This window comes from Mesoplodon densirostris, chromosome 10 (assembly GCF_025265405.1).
Source record: "Mesoplodon densirostris isolate mMesDen1 chromosome 10, mMesDen1 primary haplotype, whole genome shotgun sequence".
NCBI lineage: Eukaryota > Metazoa > Chordata > Mammalia > Artiodactyla > Ziphiidae > Mesoplodon > Mesoplodon densirostris.
Genome location: NC_082670.1, coordinates 40,724,775 through 40,745,708, shown reverse-complemented (window position 1 = coordinate 40,745,708; position 20,934 = coordinate 40,724,775).

Below are 20,934 nucleotides of genomic sequence, written 5' to 3'. Positions count from 1 at the left end.
ATGAGATGCAAATTCTAAGTAGAGCACATGGGACTTCCCTGGTGATGCAGTGGTTAAGAATCCACCTGCCAGTGCACGGGACACAGGTTCAAGCCCTGGTCCGGGAAGATCCCATATGCTGTGGAGCAACTAAGCCCGTGTGCCACAACTACTGAGCCTGCGCTCTAGAGCCCACGAGCCACAACTACTGAGCCCGCGTGCCACAACTACTGCAGCCCGCGTGCCTGGAGCCTGTGCTCCAGAACAAAGAGAAGTCACCGCAATGAGAAGCCCACGCACCACAACAAAGAGTAGCCCCCACTCGTTGCAACTAGAGAAAGCTCGTGCACAGCAACGAAGACCCAACGCAGCCAAAAAATAAATAAATTTATTTAAAAAAAATAGAGCACATAAAAACTGTCAATGCTACACTCTGCTCATTTAGAAATCCTAAGTCCATTGGGCCCTGATGAAGGTGGAAAGATAATCATCTTGAGCCTTCCTTCACAGGAACCTTGAACCAGAATGAGACCAGAGAGAAAAAGGCTGGATAATCACTGGCAATAGTAAAATCAACCTGGAAGAGCCTATATTCTTAATAATGGAACTCACAAGCCTTTGTAATTATTTACAAGTAATTATCAGTACAAGTTGAAGGCAGGGCAGGTCGGTGGCCCCAAGGCCTTCCTGCACTCACCCATCTGACTCTGGTTCTTTGTCCAGCCCAGATACACAGGTTTCCCCCTTTTCCAAATGGCTTAGCACCTCAGGCTTATAAACTGCAAATCCTATTTATGGGCAAGGAAAGGGGTCAGCATTTCAAGAAATCAGGGTATCAGGGCAACTCTGCTGGGGGGCCCAGTTAAGCTATCCTCCTCTTTGTCCCTGCCCCTTGGCTCCTTCCCTCAGGCTCTAGATACTCATTTCCTTCCTTCTTTCCTTTCTCCCCAGGACTAGCTGAAGACTTCCCAGGTTTCTGCTTTCTTGCAGTCCACTCTCACCTAAAAAAGCTTCTAAGATAAAGGTTTTCTGCTGGTCACTACGGAAATACAGACAATGGGCAGGTAAAGCCTCGTCTATACGGTTGACCCTTGAACACAGGGTTAGGGGTGCCAATCCTCTGAGTTGTCAAAAATCCACCTATAACTTTACAGTGGGGCTGCCATACCCACGGTTCCACATCTGTGTATTCAACCAACTAAGGATAGAGTAGTACTGCAGGACATATTTAGGGAAAGAACCGGTTTGTAAGTGGACCTGTTCAAACCCATGTTGTTCAAGGGCCCACTGTATTTCTGGTTTTCCTTTTTAGATGCTATCCTGGGAATCTTTCACCCCACTTTCATATCAAGGACAGAGTTCAACTCTATCCATTCTTTACTTTTTCCAACACTTGGGGTAGGGGACCCCTTTTCTTTTTTTTTTTCTTTTTGGCTGTGTTGGGTCTTTGTTGCTGTGCGCAGGCTTTCTCTAGTTGCGGTGAGCGGGGACTACTCTTCGTTGCGGTGCACAGGCTTCTCATTGCGGTGGCTTCTCTTGTTGCCGAGCACGGGCTCTAGGCACGCGGGCTTCAGTAGTTGTGGCTCATGGGCTCTAGAGCGCAGGCTCAGTAGTTGTGGCACACAGGCTTAGGTGCTCCGTGGCATGTGGGATCTTCCTGGACCAGGGCTCGAACCTGTGTCCCCTGCATTGGCAGGCAGATTCTTAACCACTGTGCCACCAGGGAAGCCCAGGGACTCCTTTTCTACAAAGTATGAGAGGCTGGCAAAGGAGTCCTCCACCTTAATGATCCCCCAGTTTAATCTAATTAAATCATTCTGTTACATGATTACAGTGACAAAAGGAACTAAGGACTCATTTCTTTTTTCTTTTTTTTTTTTGGCTGCACCACGTGGCATGCAGGATCTTAGTTTCTTAGTTCCCAGACCAGGGATCCCTTGCCTCCTGCAGTGGAAGCACTGAGTCCTAACCAGTGGACCGCCAGGGAATTCCCAGGACTCATTTCTTATATTTGGGGAAGTCGGAGAAATACGCTGTCTCTGGGGTCAGAATATTCTGAGGCCTGGAAAGCAGTGTTGTCCTGGTGAGCACATCTTTTTTGTGTGTCTGGGATGACATGAAAGACAATAGCAGTGGGCAGCCACCCTAGAAACCTACCAGTTGGTCCCAGGCCTGGGATCCTGCTTACAGAGAACTCCAGGTATGAGAAAGGCAGTAACTGAGAATGCTGAAAAACTGCCCACTTTTAACAGATAAGAATCGGGCAACATGAGTCTACGAGTAGAAATATCTTTCCTCGGGGCCCTGGAGCACCTCAAGGCTCTCTCTCTGTCCATGGGGTGGGGGGAATCAGGAACTGCACGGCTCCACCAGAGCAGCACTCTCACCAGAAGAGTGCCATACCAATGAGGGACACAGGCAAATTCCAAGCCTTTTGCCTGACATAAAAATAAATAATGCAGGGACTTCCCTGGTGGTCCAGTGGTTAAGACTTTGCCTTGCAATGCAGAGGATGAGGGTTCGATCTCTGGTTGGGGAGCTAAGATCCCACATGCCTCGTGGCCAAAAAACCAAAACATAAAAAAAGAAGCAATATTGTAACAAATTCAATAAAGATGTTAAAAATGGTCCACATCAAAAATAAATAATGCAAAGAAAAAATAAAGAAATACTGACTAAAAAAACAAATACTAAAAAACCCATAAACAAAACCAAAAACAAATACAAACAAAGAAATTAGAAACTTGAGCTCAGGGGACTTCCCTGGCGATCCTGGGGTTAGGACTCCACGCTTACAGGGGTTAGGCACAGGTTCGATCCCTGGTCGGGAAACTAAGATCCCGCAAGCTACGTACAAACGCGGCCAAAAAAAAAAAAAGAAAAAACCTTGAACTCACAGGTCTACTTGGACAAATTCTGGAAGCTCTCCAGTCCCTGAAACGTTTCACAACACACGAGACGGGGAGTGCAGAGGAAGACCCAGTGAGAAACAAAGTGCAGTTAAGCCTTCCAGTCAGACCGACTGTGGGTCGCAGGAAAGCCCTTACTCAGTGCGATAACAGTTCCATAATTCTTTAGCATTCCGTCCGCGTAGAGAGCCTTCCGAGGAGGGTCCAGGCGCTTCCACTCTTCGTATCTGAAGCCCACGCCCACATCCTCCAAGGTCACCGGCTCTTGGAACTGAAGGTTTGTCCACTATGGCCCGGGGTCATCCTATCACCTGCTTCGCCAAGAGAAATGGGGGATGGACGGGCCTGAGAAAAGGCGATCGGGGGGCACCGAGTGGGGGCAGAGCCCCGACGACCCCAAGCACGGGGCGATGCACGGCCGGCGTCGACCCCCGCCAGGGGCTTGGGACCCGCACCCACTGTCACCTCGGGCGCTGGCGGCATGGCAAGTTGAGGTCAAGGGGAGCACAGGTGGACAGAGTGCAGCTAGTCCGCCCTCCACAGCACGATTTCGACCGATTCCCTTCTAGCGGCAAAACTACGAGCCACCAGCGGACCTGGAGTCTGAAGGAGCCTCAGACCCCGCCCCCAGCCGACTTCCGGTCCTCTCTAGGCTGTGCGGAGGACCCTGCGTCTCTGTGGGCGGCTCCCTGGGACGCCTGGGTACCCCGGGTCAGGGCTTTTACCGTAAACATGCGACCCGGAGTTAGGATGCGCAGGGACGCTGCTTCGAGGCTTAGTCTAATCACTCTTCAGATTTTATGTGAGTCATCTTTCAAGATACTTTTACCCACTGTATTTCCCATTGGACATCTAAAAATTAATAATAAATAGGGGGAAAAAAGCAATGGTACTCCTAATATACGGAAATAACGAGTTAACATGTTAGTGAATTTTACTCTGATGATTTTCTACACATAGTTTGATATTTTTGTGTTTTTGTCGTCTCCAGTTTTTCCACTTAATTCTTTCACGGAAGCACTCCCCTCCCCACCCCCGTACTGTGGTGCGCATTGGAATAGTCCATTAAGTGGATTATCATCCTTTATTTACTCGTTCGATGTCAAATCACCTGGATTGTGCCTGGGAATACCTGCCTTCCTTAGAATGGCGGCGCCGAGTTGTGTCTTTGCCTATCCTCTGGGAAGTGCTGAAGCTCGTCCTTGTGTTTTCTCTCCAAACAGCTCTTGAGGATGGTGCTGGTTCATTACACAGCCCCCCTTTAATCAAAGGAGGACCTTCTTATGATCTCGCTTTCCAGAGAAGTTTAACTTTTTAGAGCAATTTGTTAGTTTTTGGCCTATGGACCCTTCGAGTTTTGAATTTGAGTGGTGTTGGCTGCTAGAAAGCTTATAACAAATCTTTCCGGTCAAGGATATATGACTTTAGCACGTGTATTATTTGGATTGCTAACCCTACTCTTGGCCCCCTCCCACTTTGCTATCTTTGTTTTCCATCCCTTTGCCTTATATTTCTTGTTTGTTTTAAACATATTTTATCTTGTTCTTTGGTTTAGGCCTCTGTAAGCCATCTTAAATCCTTTTTTGGAACAAGGTGGTGTATAAAATCATAAATAAAATTGCTCAACAATTTCCCTACTGTTGAAATAAACTGTCCTAATATTTAGCTCTTTGAAATTTTGTCACAGATGAGCATTTTTGACCATAAAGTGCTTTTTCTATTTAGATTTTTTTTTAAAGCCAAAGTCCTAGAAAATACTGGATCAAGAGAAAGGATATTCAATGAGTATTTCTTGAGGCTTGTGGATGCTGTGGAATACAGAGATGATGGGGGTGGGAGGGACAGCTAACATATATTGAGGGTTTACTCCATGCCACGTACTTGCAAAACCCTTCACGTGAGTCTACTCTCAAAATTCTTTTTTTTTTTTTTAATTTAAAAAAATGTATTGTTGGCTGCGTTGGATCTTCGTTGATGCGCACGTGCTTTTTTTTTTCTTTCTTTCTAGTTGCGGCGATCGGGGGCTACTCTTCTTTGCGGTGCGGGGGCTTCTCATTGCGGTGGCTTCTCTTGTTGCGGAGCACGGGCTCTAGGCCACAGGCTTCAGTAGTGGCACGCAGGCTCAGTAGTTGTGGCACGTGGGTTTAGTTGCTCCGCGGCACATGGGATCTTCCCGGACCAGAGATCAAACCCGTGTCCCCTGCATTAGCCGGCGGATTCCTAACCACTGCGCCACCAGGGAAGTCCCCGTGCATTCTTATAAAAGTTAAATAACCACAAAAAACAGGGCCCAGTGAAAGAGTTCCCAGTAATGAGGGCTATCACAGATTGGGGAAGGACAACACTGTGAGATGAAGGTAGTCGGCTGCCAAGGAGGCATATATACTAGGGACACATCTGAGAGGAAAAAGGACTATTTGCAGTTGTTTATGTTTAATTTTCAATTAATTAAAGTTGTAAATTTACAAACAAATTTTCTTAAGTTTAACTTACTTTAATGTTCTGTTTAGAAATCTTGTATTTTTTGTATAAAAATAAGAGCAATAACTTGTTCCTTGATTAATTTTCAGTTAGCCCATGGGTTTGACATACTAGATTTGCTTGAACATTACTCATGCCATTTACAAAGTTAATTAAATTCTCTTAAATATTTAAACTACATTTACAAATTTAATATACTTGCTTTTTTTCAAGCACTTCAAATGCCTCGTAGACAGATTTAAAAGTCAAACAAGAAAAAAATCTTAAGCATGTAAATAACTCTCCTAAACCTAATAATTCAAGCTTCTAAATGTGGCACATCAAGTTGTCTTCAAGATATCCATACCATTTACAAATGTAATCAAATTATCTTATACTTTTCAAGCTTCAAATCACAAGTCTAGAATAAATTACACAATTCAATTTGAAATCACAAGATTAGGGTGGGGGGGAGGGATAGACTGGGAGTTTGGGATTGACATATACACACTGCTATATTTAAAATAGATAACTATGGGCTTCCCTGGTGGCGCAGTGGTTAAGAGTCCGCCTGCCGATGCAGGGGACATGGGTTCGTGCCCCTGTCCAGGAAGATCCCACATGCCACGGAGCGTCTGGGCCCGTGAGCCATGGCCGCTGAGCCTGCGCGTCCGGAGCCTGTGCTCCGCAACGGGAGAGGCCACAACAGTGAGAGGCCCGCATACCGCAAAAAAAATAATAATAATAAAATAAAATAAAATAGATAACTAATACGGACCTACTGTATAGCACAGGGAACCCTGCTCAATATTCTGTAATAACTTAAATGGAAAAAGAATTTGAAAAAGAATAGATACATGTATATGTATAATTGAATCACTTTGTTGTACACCTGAAACTAACACAATATTGTTAATCAACTATATTCCAATATAAAATAAAATTTTTAAAAAAAGATGGGCCTTCTCTGGTGGCTCAGTGGTTAAGAATCTGGCTGTCAATGAAGGGGACATGGGTTCGAGCCCTGGTCTGGGAAGATCCCACATGCTGCGGAGCAGCTAAGCCCGTGAGTCACAACTACTGAGCCCGCGCACCACAGCAACTGAGCCCATGTGCCACAACTACTGAAGACCGTGCACCTAGAACCGGTGCTCCGCAACAAGAGAAGCCACTTCAATGAGAAGCCCACACACCACAGCAAAGAGTAACCCCTGCTCGCCGCAAATAGAGAAAGCCCACGCACAACAACAAAGAATACCCAACGCAGCCAAAAAAAAAAAAAAAAAAGACAGCCGGGACATGGAAGCAACCTAAGTGTCCATCGACAGATGAATGGATAAAGAAGATGTGTCACGTGTATGCAATGGAATATTACTCAGCCATAAAAAGAAACGAAATTGAACTATTTATAGCGAGGTAGATGGACCTAGAGTCTGTCATACAGAGTGAAGTAAGTCAGAAAGAGAAAAATACCATATGCTAACACATATATATGGAATCTAAAAAAAAAAAAAAGGTTCTGATGAACCTATGGGCAGGACAGGAATAAAGCCGCAGATGTAGAGAATGGACTTGAGGACATGGGGAGGGGAAAGGGTAATCTGGGACGAAGTGAGAGAGTGGCATGGACATATATATACACTACCAAATGTAAAATAGATAGCTAGTGGGAAGCAGCCACATAACACAGGGAGATCAGCTCGGTGCTTTGTGACCACCTACAGGGGTAGGATAGGGAGGGTGGGAGGGAGACGCAAAAGGGAGGGGATATGTATGTATGTATATATGTATGTATATATATACATATATGTATGTATACATATAGCTGATTCACTTTGTTATACAACAGAAACTAACACAACATTGTAAAGCAATTATACTCCAATAAAGATGTTAAAAAAAAGAGTCAGGGACTTCCCTGGTGGTCCAGTGGTTAAGACTCTGCACTCCCAATGCAGGGGGTGCGGGTTCGATCCCTGGTCAGGGAACTAGATCCCACATGCCACAACTAAAAGATCCTGCATGCTGCAACTAAGACCCGGCACAGCCAAATAAATAAATATTAAAAAAAAGAAAGTCAGTAGTTTGACAAGCAAAAAAAAAAAGAAATCACAAGATTAATTTGTCAGATCCTCTATGTCCAATTTTCTTTAAAATTATAGACACATTAAAAAACAAACAGACAGAGACTATCTCAACCTTCCAAAATCTTTTCCCTAACCATTGCATAAATGAAGTAACGTTATGGGTTGTTTTTAGTCATTTCTATATTTCTTCCCAAGGTGATAGAATAAAATACTTTCTGTTCATATTTTTCTTGCCATAATTCTACAACCATCTTCCTGATTTACCCCTACAACTAGAGAAAGGTCAGATAATTACCTTCTAACTGTAAACTTAGATTTAAAGAAAACTAATACAGTATATTTACTACTTTATCTTATTTATCTATGCAAGGGAAAAATGAATACTTAAGATAGAGTGAATGATGCAACTATTACTAGATACTATTATGTTCTCCTTCTTTAGTATACTATTTTCTTTTACCTATACTTTTTTTGCTTCGTCCATAAAATGGGCATAATAATTTCTATCTTAGAGAGCTGTACAGCCAAATTGAGATGTCTGTCATAAGCATAATATCTCAACACATATTCATTTCTTCCTTTCTCCTTTCCTCATGTCACAACCTTTCCCCAAAACTCAGATAAATGTTGAGAAATTCCAGGGTCTCTTCTTTTTCCAAATGCAAGGCAGGGGTGCGTGTGCATGTTTGGGAAGCAGTTTTGTAAAAGGGAAGAAAAACATCTTTCTCCAGGGAGGCACACCTCTCCTTACTGTGATCACTCCAGTGTCCACAGTTGGGCTGTTGTTTAAAATTAATTAATTAATTAATTAATTATTTTGGCTGTGTTGGGTCTTCGTTGCTGTGCGCGGGCTTTCTCTAGTTGCGGTGAGCAGGGGCTACTCTTCATTGCGGTGCGCGGGCTTCTCATTGTCGTGGCTTCTCTTGTTGCGGAATACAGGCTCTAGGTGCGCAGGCTTCAGTAGTTGTGGCACGTGGGCTCAGTAGTTGTGGCTTACGGGCTCTAGAGCTCAGGCTCAGTAGTTATGGTGCACGGGCTTAGTTGCTCTGCAACATGTGGTATCTTCCCGTGTCCCTTGCATTGGCAGGCAGATTCCTAACCACTGTGCCACCAGGAAAGCCCCACAGTTGGGTTTTGAGATGATTGACTGCTTTTATTTATTTTTGTTAATTTTAAAAACAGATTTATTTATTTATTTATTTTGGCTCTGCACGTCTTCATTGTAGCACGTGTAGCACATGGATCTTCATTGCGGCATGCCTGTGGAATCTACTTCCCTGACTAGGGATCGAACCCAGGCCCTCTGCATTGGGAGCGCTGAGTCTTACGCAGTAGACCACCAGGGAAGTCCCTTGGCTGCTTTTTCTTTTTTTAGCCAAATTTTTTAAAATATATATATATTTTAATTTTTCATTTATTTTTTTGGCTGCATTGGGTCTTCATTGCTGTGTGAAGGCTTTCTCTAGTTGCTGTGAGCGGAGTGTTCTCTTCCTTGCAGTGTGCGGCTTCTTGTTGCGGTGGCTTCTCTTGTTGCGGCACACGGTTTCAGTAGGTGCGGTGTGTGGGCTCAGTAGTTGCGATGCTTGGGCTCTAGGGCACGTGGGCTTCAGTAGTTGTGGTGCATGGGCTTAGTTGCCCCTCAACATGTGGGATCTTCCTGGACCAGGGATCGAACATGTGTCCCCTGCATTGGCAGGCAGATTCTTAACCACTGTGCCACCAGGGAAGTCTTAACTGCTTTTAAAAATAGAAATAGTGTGTATACTTGTGTTTTTGGATTAAAGGATTGTTAAGATCCTAAGAAAAACGTTTTAAGAAGAAGATATACTTATTTGATTGATATTTAAATCAAATCGGTTTAGAGCAATCTAGTTTCTCAAAGAAAAGAAAAATTAGCCAATCAATCAGTCAATAATTTGTGATAAGATTGATTGCATTCGTGATCCCAATTTTTGACCTCTATCTGTATCCACATTCTTTGCCCTGTGACTTTATAATGCCTCTCAAAACAGACGTAGAGGGAAGTCCCCTGGCGGTCCAGTGGTTAAGACTCCGTGCTGCCAGTGCAGGAAGCACGGGTTCCATCCCTGATTGGGGAACTAAGATCCTGCATGCCACGCAGTGCGGTCCAAAAAAAAAAAAAAAAAGGATGTGGAGCCCATTTCCCTACCCCTTACATCTGACTTGGCCAGGTACTTGGTGTCGCCAAATAGGATGTTAGCAGGCTGGAGGCCTGCAGAAGATTAAACAAGTGCTTTTGTGTTCGCATTTCCTCTCTTACTTTTCTGCAGTTGTTTCAAGAAGATGCTAGTCTTGCTTGAGGACATGTCTTGGTTGCTGGGGGGATGTGAGAAAGACACATGGAAGAGAGTCCAGTTGTCTATAAGTCATACTAGACCAGCCAGCCACCAGCTAGACCCATTGACTAACTGAAGATTCATTAGTGAGCTCAATCTAAATCAACAAAACTGCTCTGTTGACCATTGGTTGTGAGAAATTATCTACAATTATCGTTTTATTTATTTAATTTTTTTTAGACTTTTTTTTTTTTGGTTGCATCGGGTCTTTAGTTGCGGCACGTGGGCTCCTCAGTTGTGGCATGTGAACTCTTAGTTGCAGCATGCAGGTGGGATCTAGTTTCTTGACAAGGTACAAACCCGGGCCCTCTGCATTGGGAGCGCAGACTCTTAACCACTGCACCACCAGGGAAGCCCCTACAATTATTGTTTTAAATCACTAAGGTCTGGAGTTGTTACGCAGTAATGAAACCACACAACTCATCTCAGGACTTAACAAAGCTCAGGTTCTTTATGCCGTGGCACTGAAAGAATTTGGTGAGGGACAAAGTGATAGGTAAGAAGTGGATTTATTAGTATAGGACACTTGAGAAGGATATAAGCAGGTGGGTCAGAGGAGTCTGCCCTGAAAACTAAGTGGACTACATTTTTGCAATCAAAGGACAAGTGGGGAGAGAGAGAAGCCCACCTTCCTTCTCTTTCTTTGTAAAGATGTTGCAGGAAAATGGGGCATGAGAGAAGGATATAAGCAGGTGGGTCAGAGGAGTCTGCCCTGAAAACTAAGTGGACTACATTTTTGCAATCAAAGAACAAGTGGGGAGAGAGAGAAGCCCACCTTCCTTCTCTTTCTTTGTAAAGATGTTGCTGGAAAATGGGGCGCGAGAGGATGGTAACGTCCCAGGTCTCGGGTGAGTCCCTGGGATGGGCCGCCAAGTGAGTGTCCTTGACTTCACGCAGAAAAGGATTCAAGAGTGAGCCGTAGTAAAATGAAAGCAGGTTTATTGAGAGAGGTACACACTCAGCAGAGTGTGGGCCATCTCAGAAGGTGAGAGCAACCCAAAACATGGGGTGGTTAGTTTTTATGGGCTGGGTAATTTCATAGGCTAATGAGTGGGAGGATTATTCCAACTATTTTGGAGAAGGGGCAGGGATTTCCAGGAATTGGACTATCGCCCACTTCTTGGCCTTTTACTTGGCCTCGGAACTGTCATGTCACCTGAGGGTGTGTCATTTAGCTAATGTATTACAATGAGTGTTTAATGAGGCTCGAGGTCCACTGGAAGTTGACTCATCTGCCAACTTGGGCCTAACCAGTTCTAACCAGCTTTTGTAGTATCGTTTTTCTCAACAGCTGTGTCATTCTTTAAGGGTTGTGCCTTGCCCTCTTCCCTCCTCTCCTGTCTCAGTAATAGCTAACAGATACAGAAATTGGTACCAGAAGTACCAATTTTTTGTTAACCTTTTAACAAAAGCTTAAAATATGTGACTTTTGCTCTGGGACAGGGTGGCGGGGGCTGAAAAATAGTTAAGAAAGTGTTAAAGAAGGAGAAATGGTGACCTGTATATGTAGTGGCAAACAATTAGTAAAACTGTCACCTGTGATAGAAAATATACCTACTGAACTTGTAGACTTGAGCCAAGAAATTTCCGGGCAGAATGCAGAAAATGTCAGCTGGATCTTACTATTGGTAACTGAAAACTGGGTCACCTCTTGGTGGGTCGCAGCCAAAAGACACAACCAAGCCAAAGATCTAGAGAAGGCAGGATTCATCACTTGCAGCACGTAAGGAGAACACTGGGGATCCTTTCCGAAGCAGTGTCTCACCAAACAGCAAAATCAGGTAAGTTTTAAGCTAAGGATGCATGCATATTCATGAAGGGGTTTGGGCAGAGAATTCAGCATAGAAATGGGGGAAGGTCAACAGAGTCCAGGCTCTAGTTGATTGACTGTTACCAAGATCAGAAAAGGTCTACATCATCATTCCTTAGGTTTTAGTTGATCTGGTGGTTGAGTGCTCCAGGGGGTTTGAATTCTGCAAAACAGCTCAAGAATGTGCTTCAGGCTAACCTTTACTGTTGAAACAGAACTGTGAGTCTTTACAACTGATTTATTATCTTTGTTATTGTTAAGTTATCTCCCTGGCCTGGTAATAGCTGTTTGTTTTTACCTTCTTTTGTTCCCTTAAAATCATTAACCACCAGACCTATTGGGCAAGGGCAAGCATTGTGGTCAGGCTTGGATTACAAAATGGAATGGCTTAAGTTTCTCTTATGTTAAAAAGGTTATGTCTGGTTCTCTTCCTCTGGGGGACCCCCTACCCTACCTTCTTTTTTTTTCAATTTATTTATTTATTTTTGGCTGTGTTGGGTCTTCATTTCTGTGCGAGGGCTTTCTCTAGTTGCAGCGAGTGGGGGCCACTCTTCATTGCGGTGCGCGGGCCTCTCACTGTCACAGCTTCTCTTGTTGCAGAGCACAGGCTCCAGACGCGCAGGCTCAGTAGTTGTGGCTCACGGACCCAGTTGTTCCGAGGCATGTGGGATCTTCCCAGACCAGGGCTCGAACCCGTGTCCCCTGCATTGGCAGGCGGATTCTCAACCACTGCGCCACCAGGGAAGCCCACCCTACCTTCTTAAACTGTGTTTGATAAAATTTTATAAGAAAGAGATGAGCTAAAGGAAGAACTGGTCAACTTATAAGCAGAATTTGGAGGAAATGTGAAGGGGGGCAGAATTTTCTGGGTTGGAAAATAAAATTATTTCTCATTCCCAGCCTCTTAGGTCAGTAAAAAATGATCAAAGTTAAGAAATGGCCTCAAAGGTGTGGCTGAATACTGTTAAGTCCTCTGAAAAAATCAAGGCAATGCCTAGTCCACCCTCTCAGCTGGACAAAAGGGCTTCTAGGAATTTTAAGGCATTACTCCCACAGCACCCTGATACAGCCCAGAGACTTTAGTCAATGGAGACTTAGTCAACAGAGAAGCATGTCCCAAGAGAATTTTGGGTGTGGCTCTTGGTGCATGAAGTAAAGTCAATCAGATACATAGAAAAACTCCAAAGTTTTTAAGGGTCTTATACCCCCCAAATCACTGCTAGTCTAGGCTCTGTGCAAAGGACTGACTATTCAACTTGTACAAAGGCCTCTAGGCTGCCTACTGTCTGTTGGGAGAAAGCAAGCTGAGAAAATTTCTCAGCTACCATCAGTGGTTGTTTCTTCCATTGAAGCCAAGGTGAAACCGTGCACCTCAGATTGGGACTCAGTTTGGGACTCGAACCCAGCCAAAACCCTGCTTGGGATTTGAACCCACGGTCTTTTAATTAGAATCACTCACCTGGTGTCTGGACTTACTGAGGCTCAGGTTCTTTGTGTCTCAGCACAGAAGGAATTCAGCAAGAGGCAAAGTGATAGGCAAGAAGTAGATTTATTAATATAGGATGCTTGTAAGAGATGCAAGCAGGCAGGTGAGGAAGCTCTGCCCTGAGGATTAAGTAGGCTACAATTTTATAGTCAAAGGAAAGGGGGAGGGGAAAAGACCACCTCCTTCGAGTAGACGTGAGGCTTATATCACTAGTTCCTCCTTCCTATCAGGCAGGAGAGTGGCAAAGGTCAAACTAGGATTATCATAGCATTTATTCAAATCAGAGAAGGGTGGTGACATTTTTCTTCCACCTAATGGCCTGGGGCATATCTCGTGCTTTTATTTATGGTTTTATAGTTAAGCCAGCCTGCTTTGTTCCACAACGTTCCAATAGCTTTCTTGAGCAATCATTAACGTACAGTGGTCTCCCAAAGTTTCCTAGGTTTCCCTCTCTATCTGTAGCCCCCTACTGGGACTTCTACAACTACCTGTATAACTATCCTATTCTACCTCTATCAAAGGAACATGATGGGAAAGGAAAGATTCCCTCAGTGTTGGGTGAGCCAAAAGCCATGGAGAATAGTGGATTGGGGAGCCATTCTGAAGGAAGAGAATGAGGTCTCATCAGAGAATATTCCCCATCCCCAGAGTAGGGGGACCTGGCTGGATTTGCCCAGCTGATTTCAGAAGTGTTCTGGACCAGTGACTTCCCTATGCCAACTATTCTTCCTTATTCTTTTTCAGGGGAGTGCCTATTGTTATTCTGTCCCTGACTCACCATTGTATTTTGGGTGTGTGGGGGATAAATAACTTGTCTTTTTAGATCATAGGTATTGCATTCAAGAGCCACATTCAGACCTGATGTAGATCACAAGATCCTGGACTTTGAGCCTAATGTCATGAATGGATGCATCTTTTGGGAGTCCTGAAATGGTGATGAGCATATTTTGCATGGAGAGAGAACAGAAATAATTGTGGCCAGAGGACAGATTGGTAGGTTGATTGAATTGATGGCTCCAATTCTTCACCCTTCCCTATATTCACACCCTTTGTCCTGTGAATTTTCAGTTCCTTCCATAACAGAAGCAGAGTCTAATTTCTCACCCTCCTAAAGAATCTGAATTTAGCCATGTGACTTGCTTTGGCCATTGTAGTAATGTTAACTGACTTGACATAAGTATAGGTTAGAAAAACTGTGTTTCTGCTACTTCTCTCTTTTCATTTTATTTATTTATTTATTTATTTATTTATTTATTTATTTATTTATGGCTGCATCAGGTCTTTATTGTGGCACAAGGGATCTTTCATTGCGGTACGCAGGCTCTTTGTTGTGGCACACGGGCTTCTTTCTAGCTGCGGCACACGGGCTCCCCTCTAGTTGTGGCACGTGGGTTTTCTCTCTCTAGTTGTGATGTGTGGGCTCCAGGATGCGTGGACTCTGCAGTTTGTGGCATGCAGGCTCTCTAGTTGAGGCGTGCGAGCTCAGTAGTTGTGGCATGCAGGCTTGGTTGCCCTGCAGCATGTAGGATCTTAGTTCCCTGACCAGGGATCGAACCTGCATCCCCTGCATTGTAAGGCGGATTCTTTACTGCTGGACCACCAGGGAAGTTCCCTCTGCTACTTCTCTTGCTCCTCTGTGATCACCATGAAAACATGTCCAAAACATTCCCAGCTTAAGCTGCCAGAGGGACATGAATGACACATGGAAGAAACTGAGTTGCCTAGCTGAGGTTATCCTAGCCAAGCCAGCCCTCAGCTGACCTGCCAATTGATGACTAACACATGAATGTACCCAACTAAGAGCAGCCAAGCCTGGCCCAGATCAGCAGAATTGTCCACTTGAACCACTGAGTGTGGGGAATCATCAATGGTTATTGTTTTAAGTTGCTAAGCTTTGGGATAGTTTTGTTACACAGCAATAACTAACTGATACATGGTTATTGACTATGTATGTACATTTTTAAAAGATTGGAAAAGGACTACACAAACGTTATGAAAAATGAATTATGGTGATTTTTAGTTTTTTCTTCTATTATCTCTATAACTGTGTTTCCCAGTTATAATAAAAAGAAAGCAGAGTAACATAATGGTAAAGATCATAGACTTCAGAAAAATCTTAGGTTCCTCATATAAAACAGATTTGGATTTTACTTACACTTGCACTTTTCAGTTAGACTCTGAGAGAGTTACTTAGCCTCTCTAAACCTCAATTTCTTTATCTGCTAAATGGGCATACTTCATAAAGTTGTGAAAATTAATCAAGATAAAATATATAAAGGGTATAGTATGTACCCGACACAGAATAAAAACTCAGATTTTATTATTATTTTTTAAAATTTTTATTGGAGTATAGTTGATTTACAATGTTGTGTTAGTTTCAGGTGTACAGTGTACATTGTGGTGTTTTTTTTTACAAATTTATTTATTTATTTTTGGCTGAGTTGGGTCTTTGTTGCTGCACGTGGGCTTTCTCTATTTGCGGCGAGTGGGGGCTACTCTTCATTGCAGTGTGCAGGCTTCTCATTGTGGTGGCTTCTCTTGTTGTGGAGCACAGGCTCTAGACACACGGGCTTCAGTAGTTGTGGCACAGAGACTTAGTTGCTCTGCGGCGGCATGTGGGATCTTCCCGGACCAGGGCTCGAACCCATGTCCCCTGCATTGGCAGGCGGATTCTTAACCACTGTGCCACCAGGGAAGCCCCAGATTTTATTGTTAATAATAAAATATTTTTGAAGATTACAGTGAGGTCCTATTATTTGATTAGCAGTAATTGACAAACAAATTCAATAGATACAACTCAGTTCCTACCGGTAAATCATATACATAACAAGACAAATACAAATAACTAGAGCAAAGTTCTAAGACATTCCATTCCATTTGGGTTTTTTTTTTTTTTTTTTTTTTTTTTTTGCGGTACACGGGCCTCTCACCGTTGTGGCCTCTCCCGTTGTGGAGCACAGGCTCCGGATGCGCAGGCTCAGTAGCCATGGCTCACAGGCCCAGCCGCTCTGCGGCATGTGGGATCTTCCCGGACCAGGGCACAAACCCGTGTCCCCTGCATCGGCAGGTGGACTCCCAAACACTGCGCCACCAGGGAAGCCCTCCATTTGGGTTTATAGAGCCTTCATGGTATCCAATAAATGTTTGTTGAGTGAATGAAAGAAAGCATGCATTCTTATTTATTTTCCTATTTAGAGGGACTGGCCCAAAAGCTATGTAAGAGGAAGACCTAAGACTTATACCCAGGTCCCAAAACTTAAAGTGAAATGGTCTTCCTAACTGGACAAGACCATTTGAGCATCAGATCCCAAGAAACACTGGAGATGAGAGAAGAGCGAAACTGACCCAGAGTTGGAGGGTGGTCATAGAAGGCTTCCTGACAGAGATGGAATTAACATTGGATATGTAGGGGAGGGAAGATAATTTTTCCTCTACCCCTCTGAATTCTTAGCTGAGACCCCTGCAATAAAAGATTAACAAGAGGAAAACAAATAGAAGTGCATTGACTTGTATACCTCATATATACCTGGAAGGAGATACCCCGGGAAAAATGAGTAACTTCCTGATGTAGCTTAGAATTCAGGATTAAATACCATCTTAATAGGGAAGGGGGAGGGGTTAGGTAGGCCTCTTAGGGGAGAGTAAATGATTTTTAAGGAAGCAAATGGGCCCTTAGGAGAATAGATGGGAGATATGACAGTTTGTGACAGAGTTTGGTGCGATGTGGACTTCTAGTCTCCTCTTTGAGGATAAACAGTCTTCTCTGGTTGATGAAACTCCTGGGGAGGGGAATCTATGACAATCCATCCTGAGGAGGATCTGTCTTTAGGCAGATAAGGGGGATTCCGAGAAAGCCTCTCCCTGCATTTGCTGTTTTTCAAGTGCCTACAGCTCAAAATATACCAAAGGGTCATATTTTGAGGTGGCATATTCTGCTGCCCTTCTGATGTTAAAGGATGAAGAAGCAGGTTGAAACAAAGAAAAGAGGTGGGTGGGGAGCAGATCCTGTTAAATGTGGATTGGAGGACAGGGAAGAAGTGGGAGGAGCTCTGAAGACAACAGCGTGATACTTGGACCATCTGGTAGGAGTCAGAGAAAAGCTGGAAAGGTCTCAAATGCGTATTTGTTCCCTCCTCTGAGAAGCCTCCCTGGATCACCCCCAGACCTGGCTTGCTGCATCTCCTCTGGGACCCCATGGCCCCTGCGCTGCCCTGACACTTCTCACCTGAGTCATCATCACTGCTTGGCGCTTCCTCCTTTGAAGTGGAAGCTCCCTAAGGATAGAGAGACATTGGCTTCCCAGTGCCTCCACCAGGGACCCGCAAAGAGGAGGTGAATGTAATGAATAGAACGGATCTAGTGGATCTGAAGTGGGGACGTGACATGATTAAGACAATGTTTCGTGAAGTGAGTTTGGCGGTGGTGGGGTTCTGGGAGGATTTGAGCTGGGCAGGACCCAAGGAAGGGCCATTACCCAAACCTAGAACATTGAGGATACACCCCAGGACCTTGGCAGTGGGAATGGGAAGGCAGAGATGGGGAGATGAGGAGCGGAGAGGCTTCAGAAGTGGTGCTGACTCAGGGCAGCCGTGGGCAGAGGGAGGCACTGTGGCACGAAGCGTGCACCGGGGAGGGGGGGCCCTGGGCTCAAGGAAGGGGTGTTTCCCATAGACAAAACCCGTCTGGGTCTCTCCCTGTCGGGCACACATTCGAGACAAATCTCACAGCATCATGTAGCATGGAAATAGACTTTGTGATATTGTGATTTATAATAAGAAATACATATTTGGTTTTTGTCCCTGTTCCCCACACAGAGCTCCTAAAATCCTTGGAATTTCCTAAGAGAGCGATATATAAAGGTGCATTTTTTTTAAAGGTGTTTTTGTTATTCATAACAAGGCCCTTTCAGCCACACCTGAGTTTATGTTAATGAGCTGACTTTTGGAAAGCCCCTAAGGATGGGGGCTGGTTGCCAGGGGAAACAACCTTGATTAGAGAGTTGGAACTTTTGGCCCCATTCTCCCACCTCTGGAGAAGGGGAGAGGGGCTGGAGGTTGAATCAGTAACCAGTGGTCAATGATTTAATCAACCATGCCTGTGTAATGAAGCTTCCATAAGAATCTCTGAACCATGGGGTTTGGGAGAGCATCCTGGTTGGTGAACACCTGCCAGCTATGCCTCCACCTGCCAGGAGGGTGGCACACCCAGAACTCCATGGGGACAGAAGCTCTTGTGTTCCGGACTCTTCCAGACCTGGCCCTATCTCTTCATCATCTGGTTGTTCATTTGTATCTTTTTCTTTTTAAATATTTATTTATTTATTTGGCTATGCTGGGTCTTAGCTGCAGCATGCAGGATCTTTGTTGCTACGTGAGGGATCCTTAGTGGCGGCATGCGGGCTCCTACTTGCAGCATGCGTGATCTAGTTCCCTGACCAGGGATCGAACCTGGGTCCCCTGCATTGGGAGCGCTGAGTCTTAACCACTGGACCACAGGGAAGTCTCCATCTGTATCTTTTAATATCTTTTGTAATAAACTGGCAATCTAGTAAGTAAACTGTTTTCTGAGCCGGTCTAGCAAATTGATCGAACAAGAGGAAGGAGTTGTTGGAACTTCTATAGCCGGTCTGTCAGAAGCATCTGGACTTGCGATTGGCATTTGAGGTGGGGGCGGGGGTAGTCTTCAGGGACTGAGCCCTTAACTCGGGGGATCTGATGCTATCTCCAGGTAGACAAGTGCCAGATTTGAGTTAAATTGTAGGACACCCAGCTTTGCTGGGGAAAGAGAAAACAAGGAGGTCAGTAAGGGAAGCAGCCGCAGCCCTCTGACCTTCATCTCATCCTGTGGAGGGGCGCCAGGCCAGGGGTAGCTGGGCCTGCTTTACAGTGTGCATTGCAGTGAAGGGCCTTCTTGCCATCACTCTGCCTTTGTATGGAGCTAGCATGGGAAAGCAGCCTCGTCAATGAAGGAACACCAGGCTGCTTGGCACCATTCAGTCTGGATTCGGGGGGCCAGCCCATTACAGGAGTTGTCTGAGGATGCCAGTAACTGGACACCTGTGGCCTATGGATGTTACTGTGTCCCCAACTGGCCAAGGAGGGGGGCACAGAATATTTGGAAGAGCCCCCAGTCCAGCGGTCAGCTGAGCTTGGGTGTGGCTCTTCTCACTGGGAGAAGGAAGGAGGGCTACTCCTATCCAGCCCATTGTTCAGGCCAGCCAAGGTCATGTAAAAACAATCTTGTCCATTACACTACACATCACAACTGAGTAGGGACTCCCCCACCTCCTCACCAGGATAGCATTTGGCTTTTAGCCTGCACTGAGCCCTTCTCACACTCAGCCTGCTAGTAGGCTGGCAATCAGGTTCCTGGAAATCTCATTCTTTTTTAGCAGACATGGGAACCCACATCCCTAAGCCCAGCCCAGTGCCTCCTATGCACTCTGATTCACAACATCCACAGTGCAGAGATGCTGGACATGCCAAAATTACCCTGGTGTGGTCCTCCTGAGAATGAAGCAAGAAACTGTTCTTACTCTCGAGGAAGCCTAACCATCTGCTGGAAATGAATTGGAGAAATTGCTCTTAGAAGGGTCAAAGGTCAGCTAAGAGAGGGTTCAAGTCAAAGCATGAGAAGGCTGGTGAGCCCAGTTTGCATGCAGCCAATCATCACAAAAGCCTGTGCCGTGAACTTTGCAAAGCAGGTTCACTGCATGATATGATGGAACAGAAAACTTTGAAGAGCTGTGTTCTTAGCTAAACCTTGAAAAACTTGAGGCATTGGGCACCAGGAATGATTCCCAGATTGCAAAGGAAGAGTTGGTTAAGTGGAGCTGAGAGGTATACTCATATCCATGCTTATTTCATCAGTGGGTGCATGCTCACAGGTATCCATTTGGTGCCTGCCTGCATCCGTTGCCAAATCCCATACTCCAGGTGGAGGGAGATTCTGTGGCTTTCGTCTCTTAAGCTATTGACTTTTCTCAGAAAGTCCAGTTTCTGCCCATGTTATTCCATCACTTGATTTTGGTCTTGTGAGGTTGCCCCTCTTTTGATTCATTCATACAATTTGTCAGGGATCTGCTTCCAGTCATGTGCTCGATAGGGCAGACCACTGCTTTTTGTTCTTGTTAACTGGTGGGCTGAATCCCTCCTCTTCCCCCATCTTTTATATCCCAGTAGTCTGGTGTTCACCTTTTTATGGTGTTTGGCAATTGGCAACCATGTCCCATAAACTGGGTTTTTCTGATTTTCTGGTCCTTACATTTAGATACCTCTGGCAATCTCTTGTAACTCCCTTCTCTCTCTGTCTCTGTCTCGCTCACACACACACACACACACACACACACACACACCTCTGTTCTGCTTAGATTGAACTAAATCGGATTTTACAAGTGTCTTTGATCTGGGCCTTTACATCCTTGGTGTGTACAACTGGAGCAGGATATGGTTGTTTTATTTATTTTAATTAACTAACGAATTAATTTTAATTAATTTTAATGCTATTCAGATGGTTAGGTCCTAAAAACTTGTTCGAACAATCTACTGAGTGGTTTGGGCAAAGGAAGGATTTTCTCATTTGGATGGACACCCAGTGGCCTAAAATAAACTTTCTTCAGAGGCTGTAAAACAGCAAACACATGAAGGTACGCTGCGGGGTGGGGGCGAGGAGGCACCGGGTTCGAGGCAGGGCAGGTGCCAGTTTATACTGATGCTGCACAACTGAGCTTGACACCTGAACGTGTGCTCCTTCCCCTGGCTGCATTGCCCCAGCTCCATGGCACTACGGACTGAGGAATCTAGACCTCTTTGCAGAAGACGAAGGTGCAATTTCAGAAGAACTACAA